The sequence below is a fragment of the Balaenoptera physalus genome (assembly GCF_965194825.1).
Source record: "Balaenoptera physalus genome assembly, chromosome: 17".
Taxonomy (NCBI): Eukaryota; Metazoa; Chordata; class Mammalia; order Artiodactyla; family Balaenopteridae; genus Balaenoptera; species Balaenoptera physalus.
The window spans coordinates 85,126,811-85,145,310 of NC_138895.1; the positions used below are offsets into that span (position 1 = coordinate 85,126,811).

Below are 18,500 nucleotides of genomic sequence, written 5' to 3' on the forward strand. Positions count from 1 at the left end.
CCCCACAGGGCCCGCTATCCAGGGCTCTCCCACCTCCTCCCCGCCAGCCCATCAACCCACTCCTTTAACTGGCGCCGGCACCCCAGCATCTCTGAAGGGACCCCACACTGCGAGCCAGTGCCCGCGGGCACCTCGGCTGTGGCCTGCCCCGTACCTGCTGCTCCTGCGTGAGCTCCGTCGGCGTCCACCCGACCCCCGGGCCGGAAACGGGTCTGTCCTCTCTGCCCTCGCTCATCCTGCCCCACCCTCCTCATGCTCACCTGTCAGCTCACCTCCACCAAGCCTCTGCCCAGCTGCCAGGTGTGCTTCCAACACACCGATCACACCACCCGCCTGATGGTTGCCAGCGGGATGAAGTCCACCTTCCCTGATGGCTGCTCGAGTTGGCCTTCCGCTGTCCCCGAGCTCCTCAACCCAAGGCCTGACCTTGCTCGGCCTGAGACACAAGCGGGCCCCACTTCCCCAGGCCCGACGCACACCGCCTTCCCAGCCACCTGGGCCCTTCCTGGAGACCACCTCACGCTACACGGCTACCCTCAGTCACTCTGCTTTGTTCGCCTGCCGAGCGCCGGGCAGGCGACGCGGCTCCCCTTCCCCACCTCTCCTCGAGCAGGTGCAGCTCCTCATCCAAGGTACCCTGCCTGCAGGCGCTCCAAGCGCACGGGAACCTGCTCCGTGGTAGCTCACAGACCCGTGAGGATTTCACGCAGGGGAGAAAACACGGAGCAGTCATGTGGTTGAAGAAAACACCAGTAGAGGCAAGAGAAGCAGCTCAGGACAAATGCCAAGCGAAATGTGCAAGGACAGTGTTTTCTCAGGGAATTCAAGGGGGACAAACTCTTGGCTGAGCTAATCCTTGGGGGAGGCTCCCTGGGGACGACCAGGGGCTGGAGGTGTGGGCCAGGGCGGGGCCGGGAAGCTGGGGGACGCACGCACAGCAGAGGCCGCCGTGGGAGGGAAGGCCAGGGCTGCACACGGGTGAGGGCTTGGACCTGTCCTGCCGGTGAAGGGGACTCTGGCAGGAGCCACAGCTGGCTGTGGGTTCAGGAAGATGCGTCCGGCAAGAGAATGTCCAGGAGAAGGGGTGGGTGCCAACAGAAGAAAGCAGGGAGGAAGCAGATGAGATGTGCAGATAGGAGCAGATCAGGTGGGGCTCGGGGCTGGGGCAGCTGGCAGTGCCACAGAGGGCTCAGGATGGGCCCGGTCGAGGCGGGCAGGGCATCTCTGCCAGTGGAGTTTGGCCTGCTGTCTGCTGTGTCCCCCTGGGAAGGAGAAAAGGGGCAGCTTGTGATCTGACCGGGTGGATGAGTGTGTAGAAGGAGCGACAGCAGTTGTGAGGTCAGCAGGGGAGATTGTTCAGATGAGGAAAGAAACAGCCCCCAACATCCAGGAGCTGCCCTGGTCCTATCAGCGAGGCCCTGGTGTCGTAGGGGCCAGCCTGGCACACTCAGATACAGGCCCTGGTGGTCTCCTGTTTAGAATATGCAGTTTCACATGCAGATCTGCATCAGGCAAGGCCCCTCTGTGCCGGATTGGGTCAAGAGGAGAGGACTCTTCTGTAATCATGTCTGAACACAGACCAGAGGCAGGCATTGTCCAAGCCATAAAGAAGACCTACTGCGTGCATCCTGTCCTGCCTAATCTGAGCAGCCGCTGGCTCTTCAGAATGGACAGCTTTAGCCGGGCCCTAGTCCGTCCCCCTTCCAAAGAAGAGGTGTTGAGATACCCAGTCACAGGATGACTCCCCTTCCGGACAGCATGGAATCCCAAGCAAAGCACTGCTTCTTTAAGCCCACTCCAATTCACCCAAACAAGCCAAGTCCCACAGGAAGTCCTTCCAATCCCCCTTCCTGTGGTCCCCCCCCCTTGCCGCAGTGAGCAGTAAGCCTGACCTGTTCAGCCACAGGTTGTCCAGTGGACTTCCTCCGGAGCCTTGACACAGCTCGCTATACTAAGGCCACTATATGAGGTGGACTAATTTATTCTTCAATCAAAAATGTTTATTTACATGAGTAATCATTAAGTCCATTCTTGTTTTCAAGATTAAACGACACATGACTTCCCTGGTAGAACAGTGGTTAAAAATCCGCCTGCCAATGCAGGGGATACGGGTTCAAGCCCTGGGCCAGGAAGATCCCACATGACGTGAAGCAACTAAGCCCATGCGCCACAGCTTCTAAGCCTGCGCTCTAGAGCCTGTGAGCCACAACTGCTGAGCCCACGTGCTGCAAGTACTGAAGCCCGCGCGCCTAGAGCCCGTGCTCCACAAAAAAGAAAAGCCACCGCAATGAGAAGCCCGCGCACCACAACAAAGAGTAGCCCCCGCTCACCACAACTAGAGAAAGCCCGCACGCAGCAATGAAGACCCAACGCAGCCAAAACTAAATAAAATAAAATAAATAAATTTATGAAGAAAAAAAAGTTTAAACGACACAAGGTCTCCGTCACATTCCCTGCCCTGCAAAAAAGCAACACCATCACTGGTGCCTGCTGAAAACCACGATGAGAGGCCAGCCCAGGACCCCAGCTCACTCAGCACGCCCTCAGATGCCTTGTGCCACCTGCCCTGCTCACCAGGGCTACCGTCGGCATCTCAGAGCTGGACGTGCCTTCAGGACGGGGACTGTGACCTGTGCCTTTTAACACCCAGGCCAGCATCCAGTCCAGAGTGGGTGTGCCACTGGTGTCGACCGTGGAATGAGCGGATGAACTCTACGTGGCACGAGCCGCACAGGCACCAACTGCCCCAAGAGCGGGGCAGAGAACGCTGCAGACTTCTGGACTCTGGCTCAGCATCAGCATCAGCAGGAGGCACTTCAGGAGTGCAGGCAGCAAAACTGAAAGCCCAGGACATGCATGGAGGCCCACTTGGGGGAGCCAGGTGGAGGAAAGAGGATGTGGGAGAGTTGAGGGGTCGAGGTCAGGTGTGACAGCTGTGGATGTAAAGCTCGAGTCTGAACTCTTTCTCAGGCAGTGACAAGCCACTGGAGTTTTCCAGGGAAGAGCCCAGAAGTGGTTTGAATAAAGGCAGGAAAATCGGCAAGGACCACAGTGATGGGGCGGCAGGGAGGGCCGGGCCTGGGGAGCAGAGGGCGCTTGGGAGGGGAGGCATGGGTGCAGGCCTGGTCCCGGGGCTGTAGCTCCCAAGGCGGCCCTTCCCCATCGGGGCCTAGACGCTGCACCCCGGGCAGCAGCATGGCTTGGCCCGTCTGCCGCCAAACGTTCTGTGTTCCTGAGCGTCTTCTTCGTCTCAGGCTTGTCAGGCACTGGAGACCTTTCAGAACGCCCCAGATGCAAACAACACCCACCACACACACACACACACACACATGCACACCCACAACTTCTCAACTCCCACCTTCACTGCTAAAAAAGGCCTCTTCTCCCCGTGGGCCCTCATCCCCTGGGACCCAGTTCACAAGGTCACCCACATGTCGGTGACATGTGCAGCAAATTCCTCCTTTGAAACCTGCGCCCTCTCCTTTCCTTCATCCCACTCTGGTCTGCTTTTCGCTGGTATCCAGCAGCTTCCTGGATATGGGAGGGCTCTAGCACCAGGTTCAGAATCCTCCTCTTCACCGCAACTGCTATGACGACCCTGGGGCATTTTGGGTGGTATCTTCCAAGTGCCTCTCTCACCTATGCCCTTCTCTCGAGTCAAGGCCATGACCACCTCTGAGCAGAGCCAAACCATCCTCAGCACCACAGACAAAGAGATGATGGCATGTCCCTGCTTAAATACCTTCAGAGGACTTCCCATCAGGATGGCGGACTGACTGACCCGGGATCCTGACTCCTACTCTTAACACATAAAACTGCCAGATAAAGTACTTTTAAACTTTTAAATAACTGAGCCAGAAAGCAAAACTAAATGTGAAGGGAGACCCTGCGGCTGTGAGGGAAGAGTTACAGCTATGGGATTTAGAGAGGTTGTGCTGAGGAAACAAGAATTAGCATTTAGGACCTACCAGGGGAAGGAGCCTTGGCGAAACCGCAGGCTCTCAACTATCAGGGAGCCTTAAGAACAGCCTTACCAAAGCCATAACCCGGACTTGCCTCAGCTCTGCCCCAAGGGTTGAACGTAACTGGCCCCACTTTATCTGCGGACTCTTATCTTCCTGTAAGAAGATAACATCACCCAGAACCTCTACAGTCTTTTAATACACAAACTGTCGTTAGAAATTGCTAGGCATTTCAAAAGACAGAACTATATGACTGAAAACCAAGAGGAAAAATGAGATGACAGAAACAGACCTAAAAGTGACTCAAAGATGGGAGATAGCAAAAAAGGACTTTAAAATAAATATGATTGATATGTTAAGCAAAATGCAGGGGGAAATGGAGAAACATGGAAGATAATATGGAGATTTCCCAGAGAATTGAATTCTATAAAAAGAATCAAACTGAGCATCTTGAATGGAAAAATACAATTAACTGAAACTAAAAATTCAATAGATGGGTTTAAGAGCCAATTAGACAAGTCAGAAGAAAGGATTAGTGAACTGAAAGGTCAATAGAAAATATCCAAACTTACAAAGGGAAAAAAGGAATGGATAGAGGAAATAGTAGAATAGGTGGGAGATAAGTAAAAAATACACATATGTAGAGTCCCAGAGGAGAAGAGAGAAAGAATGGAGAAGTAATGTCTGAAGAGATAACGCCTGAAAATTTCCCCAAGCAATAGGACATCAACCCACAATCTACCAAAACTGACACAAAAAGAAGGTTATGCTTACCTCTAAAATTTTCCAATTTTTTAAGAGCCCACTGTCATGAATTGAATTGTGTCCCCTAAAAATTCAAATGTTGAAGTCCCAATCCCCAGTACCTCATTATGTGACCTTACTTGGAAATGAGGTCATTGCAGATATAATTAATTAAGATATGGTCATACTTCCTCATACTAGGACACAAAGCAAGCCTCAACAAATTTAAGAGGATAGAAATTATTTCAAGCATCTTTTCTGACCCCAACAGCGTGAAACTAGAAATCAACCATAGAAAGAGAAACAAGAAATAAACGATTACATGGAGACTAAACAACATGCTACTAAAAAACCAATGGGTCAATGATGAAATCAAAGAAGAAATTAAAAAATACCTTGAGACAAATGACAATGAAAACACAACCATACAAAATCTATGGGATGCAGCAAAAGCAGTCCTTAGAGGGAAGCTCATTGCAATATAGGCCTTCCTCAAAAAACAGGAAAAATCTCAAATAAACAACCTAACCTACCACCTAAAAGAATTAGAAAAACAAAAACAAATAAAAGTCAGCAGAAGGAAGGAAATAATAACAATCAGAGAGGAAATAAATAAAATAGAGATTTAAGAAACAACAGAAAAAAATCAATAACATCAAGAACTGGTTCTTTGAAAGGGTAAACAAAATTTACAAACCTCTGGCCAGGCTCACCAAGAAGAAAAGAGAGAGGACCCAAATAAACACAATAAGAAATGAAGGAGGAGAAATAACAACCAATACTGCAGAAATACAAAAAAACATAAGAGAATACTATGAGCAATTATATGCCAACAAATTGGACAACCTAGAAGAAATGAACAAGTTTCTAGAAGCATACATCCCATGAAAACTGAATCAAGAAGAAATAGATCATTTGAACAGACCAATCACTAGAAGTGAAATAGAATCTGTAATTTAAAAAAACCAAGAAACAAAAAACTCCCTGCGAATAAAAGTCCAGGACCACATGGTTCACTGGGGAATTCTACCAAACATACAAAGAAGAACTTATACCTATCTTTCTCAAACTATTCCAAAAGATTGAAGAGGAAGGAACATTCCCAAAGTCATTCTATGAAGCCACCATCACCCTGACACTAAAACCAAAGACATTACCAAAATTATAGGCCAATATCTTTGATGAATATAGATGCAAAAATTCTCAACAAAATATTAGCAAACTGAATCCAACAACACATAAAGAAGATCATACACCACGATCAAGATGGATTCATCCCAGGGTCACAAGGATGGTTCAACATACGCAAATCAATCAATGTGATACACCACATCAACAAAAGAAAAGACAAAAACCACATGATCATCTCAATAGATGCAGAAAAAGCTTCTGATAGAATTCAACATCGATTAATGGTAGAAACTCTTACCAAAGTGGGTATACAGTAAGTCTCCTACATACGAACGAGTTCCATTCCGAGAGCGCCTTCTTAAGTCCAATTTGTTTGTAAGTCCAACAAAGTTAGCCTACATACCCAACTAACACAATTGGCTATATAGTACTGTACTGTAATAGGTTTATAATACTTTTCACACAAATAATACATTAAAAAACAAACAAAAAATAAAGAAAACATTTTTAATCTTACAGTACAGTACCTTGAAAAGTACAGCAGTACAGTACAACAGCTGGCATACAGGGGCTGGCATCAAGTGAACAGGCAAGAAGAGTTACTGACTGGAGGAGGGAGAGGAGGTGGGAGATGGTAGAGCCGAAGGATCGTCAGCAATAGGAGATGGAAGGCAAGCTGCAATTTCACTCACACCTGACATTGATGGCACAGGCTCTGGTTCCTTGCTGGATTCAATTCTATCTACCCTCTTGAAAAAACGATCCAGTGATCCAGCTCTTTTTTTCTCATCATAGATGACACGGTAGCACTGGATTGCATTCTGAACGGCTGCTACAACCTTCGTGTACCATTCTACGTTCGGGTCCTGTACCTCAAAAACTAACAGTGTCTCCTCAAATAAAGAAAATGCCCTTGCCATTTCCTGCATCGTGAATCTCTTTGGTTCTTCAGTTACTTCTTCTTCCTCTTGTCACTCCACCCTCTCAATTATTTTCACTTTTGTTTCCATCGTTATCGCTTGGCACTTCATAGCAGTACCAGCTACACACCGTCGTTTTTACGGTTGCTTCCAGACATCCTGGGCTTGAAATAAAGCTACTGTACTACTATAATCTATACAGTACTGTACAGTAAAGTGCACAAAAGCACAACCATTTGTAGAGGATGCACACGCATGACAAAGTATGCCAAACATGTGAACTAACTTACGTGACTGGACATGTGAATGCACGTTCGCATCTTTGAAAGTTCACAACTTGAAGGTTTGTATGTAGGAGACTTACTGTACAGGGAACATATCTCAACATAATAAAAGCTATTTATGACAAACCCACAGCCAACATAATACTCAATGGCGAAAAGCTGAAAGCCTTCCTGCCAAAATCTGGAACAAGACAAGGATGCCCACTCTCACCACTTCTATTCAACATAGTATTAGAAGTCATAGCAACAGCAATCAGACAAGAAAAAGGAATAAAAGGTATCCAAATTGGAAGGGAAGAGGTAAAATTGTCATTATATGCAGATGACATGACACTATATATAGAAAACCCTAAAGACTCCACGCAAAAACTACTAGAACTGATAAACAAATTCAGCAAGGTAGCAGGATACAAGATTAACATACAGAAATCTATTGTATTCCTTATACTAACAATGAAATATCAGAAAGAGAAAGTAGAAAAGCAATCACTTTAAAAATCCCATAAAAAAAAAAAAACTTAGGAATAAACCTGACCAAGGAGGCGAAAGACTTATATGCTGAGAACTATAAATCACTGATAAAGGAAACTGAAGATGATTCAAAGAAATGGGAAGATATCCCATGTTCTTGGACTGGAAGAATTAATATTGTTAAAATGGCCATACTACTCAAAGCAATCTACAGATTTAATGTGATCCCTATCAAATTACCCATGACATTTTTCACAGAACTAGAAAAAACAATCCTAAAATTTATATGGAACCATAAAAGACCCAGAATTGCCAAAGCAATCCTGAGGAAAAAGAACAAAGCAGGAGGCATAAGCCTCCCAGACTTCAGACCATACTACAAAGCAACAGTGATCAAAACAGAGTGGTATTGGGACAAAAACAGATGTATGGATCAATGGAACAGAATAGACAGCCCAGAAAGAAACACACACACCTACAGTCAATTAATCTTAGAGAAAGGAGGCAAGAATATACGATGGGAAAAAGACAGTCTCTTCAGCAAGTGGTGCTGGGAAAGCTGGACAGCTGTATGTAAATCAATGAAGTTAGAACAGTCCCTCACACCATACACAAAAATAAACTCAAAATGGCTTAAAGACTTAAATATAAGACATGACGCCATAAAACTCCTAGAAGAGAACATAGGCAAAACGTTCTCTGACATAAATCATAGTAATGTTTTCTTAGGTCAGTCTCCCAAGGCCAAATAAATAAAAGCAAAAATAAACAAATGGGACCTAATCAAACTTATAAGCTTCTGCACAGCATAGGAAACCATAAACAAAACAAAAAGACAACCTACGGCACGGGAGAAAACATTTGCAAATGATGCGACCGACAAGGGCTTAACTTCCAAAATATACAAACAGCTCATACAACTCAAACAATCCGGTCAAAAAATGCGCAGAAGATCTAAATAGACATTTATCCAAAGAGGAGATATAGGGGGCTTCCCTGGTGGTGCAGTGATTAAGAATCCACCTGCCAGTGCAGGGGACATGGGTTTGAGCCCTGGTCCAGGAAGATCCCACATGCCAAGGAGCAGCTAAGCCTGTGCGCCACAACTACTGAGCCTGTGCTCTAGAGCCCTCGAGCCACAACTACTGAGCTGGCGTGCCACAACTACTGAAGCCCATGCACCTAAAGCCCGTGCTCCGCAACAAGAGAAGCCACCACAGTGAGAAGCCCGCACACCCCAGAGAAGAGTAGCCCCCGCTCGCCACAACTAGAGACAGCCTACACACAGCAACAAAGACCCAACGCAGCCAAAAACAAATAAATAAAAAATAAATAAATTTCTAAAAAAAAAAAACCACTTAAGAAAAAAGAAGACATATAGATGGCCAGTAGGCACAGGAAAAGATGCTCAACATTGCTAATTATTAGAGAAATGCAAATCAAAACTACAGTGAGGTATCATCTCACACCAGTCAGAATGGCCATCATTAAAAAGTCTAGAAATAATAAATGCTGGAAAGGGTGTGGAGAATAGGGAACCTTCCTACACTGTTGATGGGACTGTAAATTGGTGCAGTGACTATGGAAAACAGTACGGGAAGTTCCTTAAAAAACTAAAAACAGAGTTATCATACGCTCCAGCAATCCCACTCTTGGGCATATATCCAGAGAAAACTCTAATTCGAAAAGATACATGCACCCCAACATTCATAGCAGCACTATTCACAATAGCCAAGACATGGAAGCAACCTGTGTCCACTGACAGATGAATGGATAAAGAAGATGTGACACACTTATACAGTGGAATATCACTCAGCCATAAAAAAGAATGAAATAATGTCATTTGTAGCAACATGGGTGGACCTAGAGATTATCATTCTAAGTGAAGTCAGACAGAGAACGACAAATACCATATGATATCACTTATATGTGGAATCTAAAATATGACACAAATGAACTTATCTACAAAACAGAAACAGACTCACAGACATAGAGGACAGATTTGTGGTTGCCAAGTGGTGGTGGGGGGAGGGATAGGCTGGGAGTTTGGGGTTGGTAGATGCAAACTATTACATTTAGAATGGATAAATAGGGCTTCCCTGGTGGCACAGTGGTTAAGAATCCGCCTGCCAATGCGGGGCACATGGGTTCGAGCCCTGGCCCAGGAAGATCTCACATGCCGCGGAGGAACTAAGCCCGTGCGCCACAACTACTGAGCCTGTGCTCTAGAGGCCGCAAGCCACAACTACTACTGAGCTCATGTGCCACAACTACTGAAGTCTGCGCGCCTAGAAGCTGCAACAAGAGAAGCCACTGCAATGAGAAGCCTGCTCACCGCAATGAAGAGTAGCCCCCGCTCGCTGCAACTAGAGAAAGCCCGTGCGCAGCAATGAAGACCCAGCACAGCCCAAAATAAAAATAAATAAATAAATAAATTTTTTTAAATGCTTAGGGATTATGGCAGAGGCTCCCTAAGACCACTCCCAGGTTTGACAATTCAGGGGATTCAGCATATACTCCTGCTTACAGCTACGATTTATTACAGAGAAAGGATATAAAGCAAGATCAGCACAGAAAATAGACTCAGGGGGCAAAATGTGAAGGCAACCCGGCACAAGCTTTCAAGAGTCTTTTCCCTGTGGAGTCACACAGGACGAACTTAATTCCTTGAGCAATGAGTTGGGGCCACACACGTGCAATGTCGTCTGTCAAGGAAGATTATCAGAGACTCAGCACCCAAGGTTCTCATAGGGGGCTGATCATACAGGCACCCTCTGCCTAGCAGGTACCAAAATTCCAGACTCTCAGAAGGAACTCAGAAGCTCAGCATAAGCCACGTTGCTTGAACCAACAGTTTAGGCACAGTGAGCCATTCTTATCAGTTTATCAGTTCTGAGAATTATGGGAACTCTCCCGAAATCAAGTGTCCAGATGACAACCAAGGCCAAGCAGACTTTTCTTTTTTTTTGAAGAAATATGGACTTTAATGAAGATTCTTTCCCTTTGGTATAAGTGAGACCTGTGAAAACATCCAAACAAAAAGAAAAGAAAAAAAAGGAGGTGAGGATTTCGATAGTCCACGCTCCCTTATCCACAACGCCTAAGGACAGAGCAGGGCCGGCACCCCTGTAGCTGCGGCAGGACCCGCCTGGAGAAGGGATTCAGTAACTGCAGGTTTTAAGTGTCCCGCCTGCCCACCCGCCCCGTGTGGAACTAACACTCATTCAGCCAAACTTCTGCCTCCCAGCCTTGCGTGGGAGGTCCAAGTTTCTCTAGTCCTAGCTCACACTCGAACTCTCTCGGCCTCTGGTCTCTCAGAAAAGATAACGCTACCGGCAAAGGCCGGGGTGAGGAAAATGCCGATAGTTGTAAAAGGGCTTTGAAAAGTCAAAAAGGTGATGTATAAATCGATTACTATCATTTTGTGCTCAGGAATAAGCTATGGAAAACAAATTAGGAAAGTAAATCTACAGCCCTAAAATATATGCAGATAAAATTAAAAATAAATGCAGTTCCAAATCTACTGATGGTATCTGGGAATTGTCTACTGCTTTAGAGTCTCAATGCCCCGGTTCCCACCTCCACAAAATCCACCTAGGATGACACTTCAGTCATCCCCTCACCACCCCAGCAGGGGGAGGCAGGGCAGAGGCTACAGGGGGAAGGGCTATACTTTGGCTCTAGAGTATAGCATGCATGCAACATGGGAGGGGTGGGCTCACCAAATGTATATATAGACCCCCTGGGGTGAAGGGCCCCACCCAGGAGGCACTGAGCAAGGGAGGGGGTCCATCTCCCCGCTGGCTGGGAGGGGGCTCTGAGGCAATCTCTAAGGGTGGCATACCCAGGGGAGAGGGGGCAGCTGCCACTCCTGCCTCTGTTCCAAGCAGACCTTTCTAAGGACAGCAGTCTCAGGCCTGCTGTGTTAACTCTTTTCTTCACAGTGATAAACTTAACAAATATGTACAATGCCTGTCTACTGAAAACTACAAAACACTTCTGAGAGAAATTTTAAAAGACCTAAATAAATAGAGGGATGTACCAAATTCGTGCCTCAGACTCAATAGTGATGGCCATTCTTTACAAATTGATCTAGAAGTTCAACACAATCCCAGTCAAAATCCTAGCAGGCTTTATCGTAGACATTGACAAACACCTTAAATTTATATGGAGAGAAGCCGGTTGGAGCCTGTGACGTCGTGCAGTTGTCTATTCTTCAATCACTATGTCAAGTGACACAGATGTTTCTCTTTCTTCATATGATGAAGATCAGGGATCTAAACTTATCCGAAAAGCTAGAGAGGCACCATTTGTCCCCATTGGAACGGCAGGTTTTGCAGCAATCGTTGCATATGGATTATATAAATGGAAGAACAGGGGCAATACTAAAATGTCTGTTCACCTGATCCACATGCGCGTGGCGGCCCAAGGCTTTGTTGTGGGAGCAATGACTCTTGGTATGGGCTATTCCATGTAGCAAGAATTCTGGGCAAAACCTAAACCTTAGAAGAGGAGATGCTGTCTTGGTCTTGGTGGTGCTTGCTTTAGTTAGACATCTCATATTGAGGTTATGTGTTTATGTTGAAAATAAATTCTGTGGGTCGGACAGTAACATGGTAATTTGAATATTGGCTTCCTTTCTTGCAGGCTTGATTTGCCTAGTGACTAGTTCACTAGCTAGGTCATTCAGGGGAGTCAGATTAGCACAAAAACATGCCACTTTTAAATGCACTTGATAGTGGTACAATGTCCACCTTCTTAAACTCTTCTGATAAAATTAGTTGTAAAGAGGACAACATGCCAAACCTGAAAATGCTCCCAGTTGCTGCAGAATATCATATGCTTTTGATGTAATGTAGGAATCCTATTTACCCCAGTTAATTTAACTCTTTCTGACTGCCTTGTGGACTGAGTACTGTTTTTAAGGTCTGCTTGGCTCTTGAAGAACCCTTTCAGAATAGTGCACGGAATACAACATTATAAACCTCCCGGCAACTATGTGTGTGTTTTTAAACCAAACCTAAAGAGCTGGTAACAGCTGCTTTGAAGTAGTATCTGTTTCAGAATCATAGTTGTAAACATGAGAGTAACTTAACTGTAGATCCCCATTTAGCTCTTTTGTAATTGCAGAATTATAGTTTGCTGCTGTTATATCAGAATAATTTTTAAATGGCATTTTGAAATAGACCTGTGCATTTTAAGTGCTAATGCAAAGGTAAATGAAAAAGCCTTTTAAAAAAATTTATATGGAAATGCAAAAGAATTAGAAAAGCCAAAAGAATTTTGAAAAAGAAGAAAAAAGTTGGAAGACCTGATTTCAAAATTTACTCTAAGGCTGTAATAATCAAGACAGTGTGATACTGTCCTAAGGAGGGACATATAGATCAGTGGAACAGAATAGAGAATCCAGAAATAGACCTACACATATTTCTTTTAAAAATGGTAATGGGCGGCTTCCCTGGTGGCCCAGTGGTTGAGAATCTGCCTGCCAATGCAGGGGACATGGGTTTGAGCCCTGGTCTGGGAAGATCCCACATGCCGCAGAGCAACTGGACCCGTGAGCCACAACTACTGAGCCTGCACGTCTGGAGCCTGTGCTCCGCAACAAGAGAGGCCGCGACAGTGAGAGGCCCACACACCGTGATGAAGAGTGGCCCCTACTCGCCGCAACTAGAGAAAGCCCTCGCACAGAAACAAAGACCCAACACAGCCAAAAATAATAAATAAATAAATATTTTTTTAATAAAATGGTAATGGAAAAATTAGATATCAATATTAAAGAAAAACAACCTCAACCCTTACCTCATGTCATACACAAAAATTAACTTGAAATGGATCATAGACCTAAACGTAAAAACTAAAATTACAGAAACTTCTAGATGAAAATGTAGGTGAATATCTTCATGGCCCTAGAGCAGGCAGATTTCTTAGATAGGACACAAAAAGCACAGACCAGTTAACAAATTTTTTTCGATAAACTTAAAACCTTTTGCTCTTCAAAAGGAAATGCCCTGGTGGTGCAGCGGTTAAGACTCCACCCTCGCAATGCAGGGGGCCCAGGTTCGATCGCTGGTCTGGGAACTAGATCCCACATGCATGCCGCAACTAAGGAGCCCGTCTGCCACAACTAAGGAGCCCTCGAACCCCAAATAAGGAGCCCGCTTGCTGCAACTAAGACCCAACGCAACCAAATAAATAAGTAAATAAATAAATAAAAAGGAAATGAAAAGACAAGCCACAACTTGGAGAAAATATTTGCAATACATATATTTGGCAAAGGATTTGTATCCAGACATACAAGTGCTTTTACAACTTCATAATTAGAAGACACGCAACCTAAGTTTTTTAAATGGGCAAAAGATTTCAGGAACCTCATAAAAGAAGATATACAAATGGCCAGTAAGCACATGAATTATTTTCAAAATCATTAGCCATCAAGGACATGCAAATTAAAACCACAATGAGATACCACTCTACATTCACTAGAATAGCTAAAATTTAAAGATTTACATTAACATACTGGCAAGGATGTAGAGCAACTGGAACTCTCATTTACTGCTGGTGAAAAAGTTAAATGGTATAACCACTTTGGAAAACAATCTGGCAGTTTATAATACATACTTACTATATGGCCTAGCAGTTCTACTCCTAGATTTTTAACAAAGATTTATACGCAAGTGTTCATAGCAGCTTTATTCATAATAACCAAAAATGGGAATGACTGAAATGTCCATCGACGGGTGAAGGAATAAACTAATTGTGATAGGCATGTAACAGAATACTACTTAGCCATAAAAAAGGAACAAACTAGTAATACACACAACTACAAGGGCAGATCTCAAAGACACCATGCCGAACAAACGAAAGCAAACACAAAAGAATATATACTGTATGATTACTACTCCAGAGAAGACTAATCTATTAGGACCAGGGATGGGAGGTGGGAATTGCTAGGAAGAGGCACAGGGAAACTTCGGGGTAATAGAAAAATTCTACACCTTGCTGCAGTGGTGCTCACATGGTATACAGGTTCATCAAAACTCATCAGATTGTTTGCTTAAAATGGGTACATTTTATTGCATGAGAATTACACCTTGATAAAGTTGAATTTTTTAATGAATGTAGGCAAAAGTATAACAAAACCCCTTCCTCTTCTGCTTGAGAATTTGCCCTTTGGTTAATTCTCTAGCTATGTTTCCCTGGTAACCAGATAAAGGTAGAGTGTCAACGAGTGAACTAGGCAACACGGCGTATGGTAACAATCACCCCTATTGGAAGATGCATGTGGGCAGGGAGGAACTAGAAATGAACTGTGAATGCATGAGAGAAGCCATAACTCTGAGCTTCCTGGAGGACAGTGATTCTTGAAGCAGAGCATGTCTCTTGTGGAGACCCTGGAAGCTACACCTATGCAACTGTCGCAAGATGTATGGCTCCTGTGAGGCATAAGGTTTGGAAGCCCTGCCCAGCGTGAATCTCATCCCCTTGCGTGTGGGCTGTCACCTGTGGGTCCAAAGATGTAGCCTTGATGGCTATATAAATCGCTCCATGATTCCTTCAGAAAAAGAAGATGTAGCTCCCCTGCTGGCCAGCTGTATTTCCTGCACGTCTCAGCAGATGGTTGCCAAGGGTGGCCCTTGGTCATCTTACAGATGGGGCTGGGTGTTTAGTAGACTAAGAAGATCCCCCGATGGACACTGCAGTGTGTATCTCACGGAAGAGTAAGACAAATGGCCATGAAACGTATGACGGATGACCTGTTAACCTCATAAATTATCAAGGGGGGATTCCCCAGTGGTGCAGTGGTTGGGAGTCCGCCTGCCAATGCAGGGGACACGGGTTCGAGCCCTGGTCCGGGAAGATCCCACAGACCGCGGAACAACTGGGCCCGTGCGCCACAACTACTGAAGCCCGCGCGCCTAGAGCCCGTGCTCCACAACAAGAGAAGCCACCGCAATGAGAAGCTGGCGCCCTGCAACGAAGAGTAGCCCCCACTCGCTGCAACTAGAGAAAGCCCGCGCGCAGCAACGAAGACCCAACGCAGCCAAAAATAAATTAAATGAATTTATAAATTATCAAGGGGATGCAAGTCTAGTCCTAAAGCAGTGGCTGGCACTGGCTGAATGAAATCAAGACTACAATGAGATACCAGCTAATATCCATCCAATGGGAAAAAAATCAAGAATTCTGACAAAATCAAGTGTTGGAGAAGATATATAGCAACAGGATCACTTGACACTTTGCTGGTGAGCAAGTCAATTAGCAAATCAATTTGACATTATCTTGTGAAGTTGGAAACTTACATTTCTACAACCCAGAATTCTACTCCTAGGTATGCCCAACATAAATTTTTGCACTTGTATGCCTGGGGACGTGTATAAGAATGTTCACAGTGTCTTTGTTCATATTACCGAAAACCTGTAAGCAACCCAGACGTCCACAGACAAGATTATGGATGTATAAACTGTGGTACATGCACAGAAGGGAAGAGTGTCCAACAGTCGAAATGAAAGAATGGCAGCTACATGGAACAATATTGTAACAATTTTGTTCTCTGACCACAAGGTAACAAAATTTTAAATTAACAACAAGATTAAAAATGTACGTTTGGAAACTAAAATACTCTTTGTTGGCTGCCCATTGAAGACGCAGTGTTTCTCATAGAGACACTCCTGCGTTTGGGCAGAAAAAATGTGGTGCTGGACTGCCCAGCGCAGCGCAGGAGAGCTTAGCATTTTTGGTACTGACACCCCACTGTCCGTGTGACACGAGAAAGCCCACACGCACTTCCAAATGGACAGCCCCCTTGGGTGACAACCACTGCCCGCCCCTCCACCCACCACCCAGCACGCAGGATAAAGTCCAGGCTCTCTGATGGGGCCTCAGGGCCCTGATGATTGCCTGGCTTCCCCCTCTCTTGTCCCTGCTCTGTACGCTTCAGCTGCCCCAAACTCCCTCGACTCCGGGTCTTTGTACCTTCCCCTCCCTGTCCCCACTGCACATTCCTCTAACCTGGCTGGCTCCTTCCAGGGGTTAGATCTTCAGAAGTCATTCCCCTGGGACGCGCCCCTGACCCCCAGCCAGGGCTAGATGCCCTTTGCCTCGGCTTCCCCAGCAAAGCCCTCGCCCACTGTGTGGTCGCTGTCTGTTTGTCGATCTGTGTGCCCCACTTACTGTAATTCTCTGTAATGCTTGTGGTGCCACCATGGCCACCTGGACACCCAGCACGGTGCATGGCACACAACTGGTGCTCAATAAATCTAGTCCCTGTTGAATTGCCTTGTGTGTCAAAGAGCACACAGCACTGCCCGAGTCCAATGTGGAGGTAATGTGGGAATGGGAGGGCTCCCTCGAGGTGCAGGTGACGCAGGAAGAAAAAGGATTAGCCCTCCCATGGGTGATTCCCTCGAGGGGCCTCGGGGAGCGTCCGGGCCACCCGGAAGTGCACTCCATCCCCCGCACTGTGTCGGTGGGCGAGACACCTCCCCGCTGACTGTGCCCTGCTCTCACTTCCCTCTGAATTTGCCATTTCTGACATCGTCTCCAAGTGTCTGTCTGTCATCCGTCGCCACTTCTGCCGGCGCAGGCCCTTCAACGTGCTTCTTGGAAGGTCCCACTCACCGAGTCTCTGCTAACTCTTCTTTTCCTTCATTCTCCCCACTTCCATGCTGCCCGCAGCAGTCACCCAGCCCTCCCCAGCCCTCCCCTGCTTCTCAGCCGCTGAGTGCCGGAGCCTGCGGCACTGCATGCTCACTTCCCCGCAGGATTTCACCCTCCTTCCCCAACAGCGAGCTCACCTCCTGATGGCAGGCTCCCAAACCAAGGCCCACTGAGGCTCCCCGCAGCCCAGGTGCTCTGGGAATGGACCAGACCAGCCTCCCACTTAGGGACCTCACCGTTTGGGGCACTGACCGTCCCACCACTGCGTCCCGGCCACACACCTCTCACCCTGCTCCTCCTGTCCGGCCAGGTGCAAACTGGCAAGCCCTCAAGCCCTTCACCCCTCCCACCCCACCCTGCTTCCCTCCCGCCTCCTAGGCCTGTCTGCCCTCCCTCCCCCAGGTGCACAGGGCCTGCTCCACGCCACTTGTCCCACCACTTCGCGCCCTGGCTCAGCCCCCTCTGACGGGCCTTTCCCAGCCCATCCTGAGGCAGTCCGAGGTTGGAGGACAGTCACAGGGCAAGGTGGCCTGGTGTCCTCCCAGGGACACTTCATGGACCTCGGCGTGACCAAGCAGCCCTGCTACCAGCCTGTCCTCCACTTTCCCCAGTCCTGGCTCTCCGCCTCACCCTGCTCTCAGCACAGGGTCAAACAGTGGCTGACGCCTAGAGAGCGGTGGGTATGAGCTTACACACCTCCTGTCACATGGCTCCCCAGTCACCTGCTCTGCCTACATCCCGTGTACAGGCCCCATGCGCGCCACCGGCCCCTCCCCTGGTTCACGCTGTCCTGCCCCCCAGTCTTCTGGCTCTTCTTCCACCTGGCCCGCCGGTTCCTGCCTCAGGACCTTTGCTCTGCCCCTCATCCCAGCTCTCAGCCACGATGTCCCCTCAGAGGCCCTGTAGTCCTCCCTGGCCACCCATCCCCCATCCCACCACCTGCTCTGATGCCTCTGTGGCCCTTGCTCGATGCGTCTCTGCTGGAGCAGCACCCCAGTCTCGTCCACACCACGTGCCCAGAGCTTGGCATGCATCTGCACACAGACAGACGTGCCCGAGTCCTCGGGTGCCGAATGGACACATGAACATTCGGGAGGCTTCACCGATGAGGAGCCCGTGGCTCTCGGAGGTTCAGTAACTACCAGAGTCCAGCGGCAGCTCAGGTGTGTCCGAGCAGCACTGGGAAAGCCACAAGGCTTTCGAGGAAAATGAGGCTAGAGGCACAGTACTCAAGACGGCACCAGTGAAACATTTAAGAAGTCTCAACAACCTAATAAAAGCGATAGCACAGTGTTACATATGTTACATGGTTAAGAAACACCAAAAAT

At 47.0% G+C, this 18,500-nt stretch overlaps 1 pseudogene across 1 annotated transcript; it reads left to right on the forward strand.

Annotated features, from left to right (window-relative positions):
• The first annotated feature begins 10,769 nt into the window (after positions 1–10,769).
• LOC309646840 (HIG1 domain family member 1A, mitochondrial pseudogene) lies at positions 10,770–17,460 on the forward strand (annotated as a pseudogene). Its single transcript has one exon. The product of its transcript is annotated as an HIG1 domain family member 1A, mitochondrial pseudogene (transcript).
• The last annotated feature ends 1,040 nt before the right edge of the window (positions 17,461–18,500 follow it).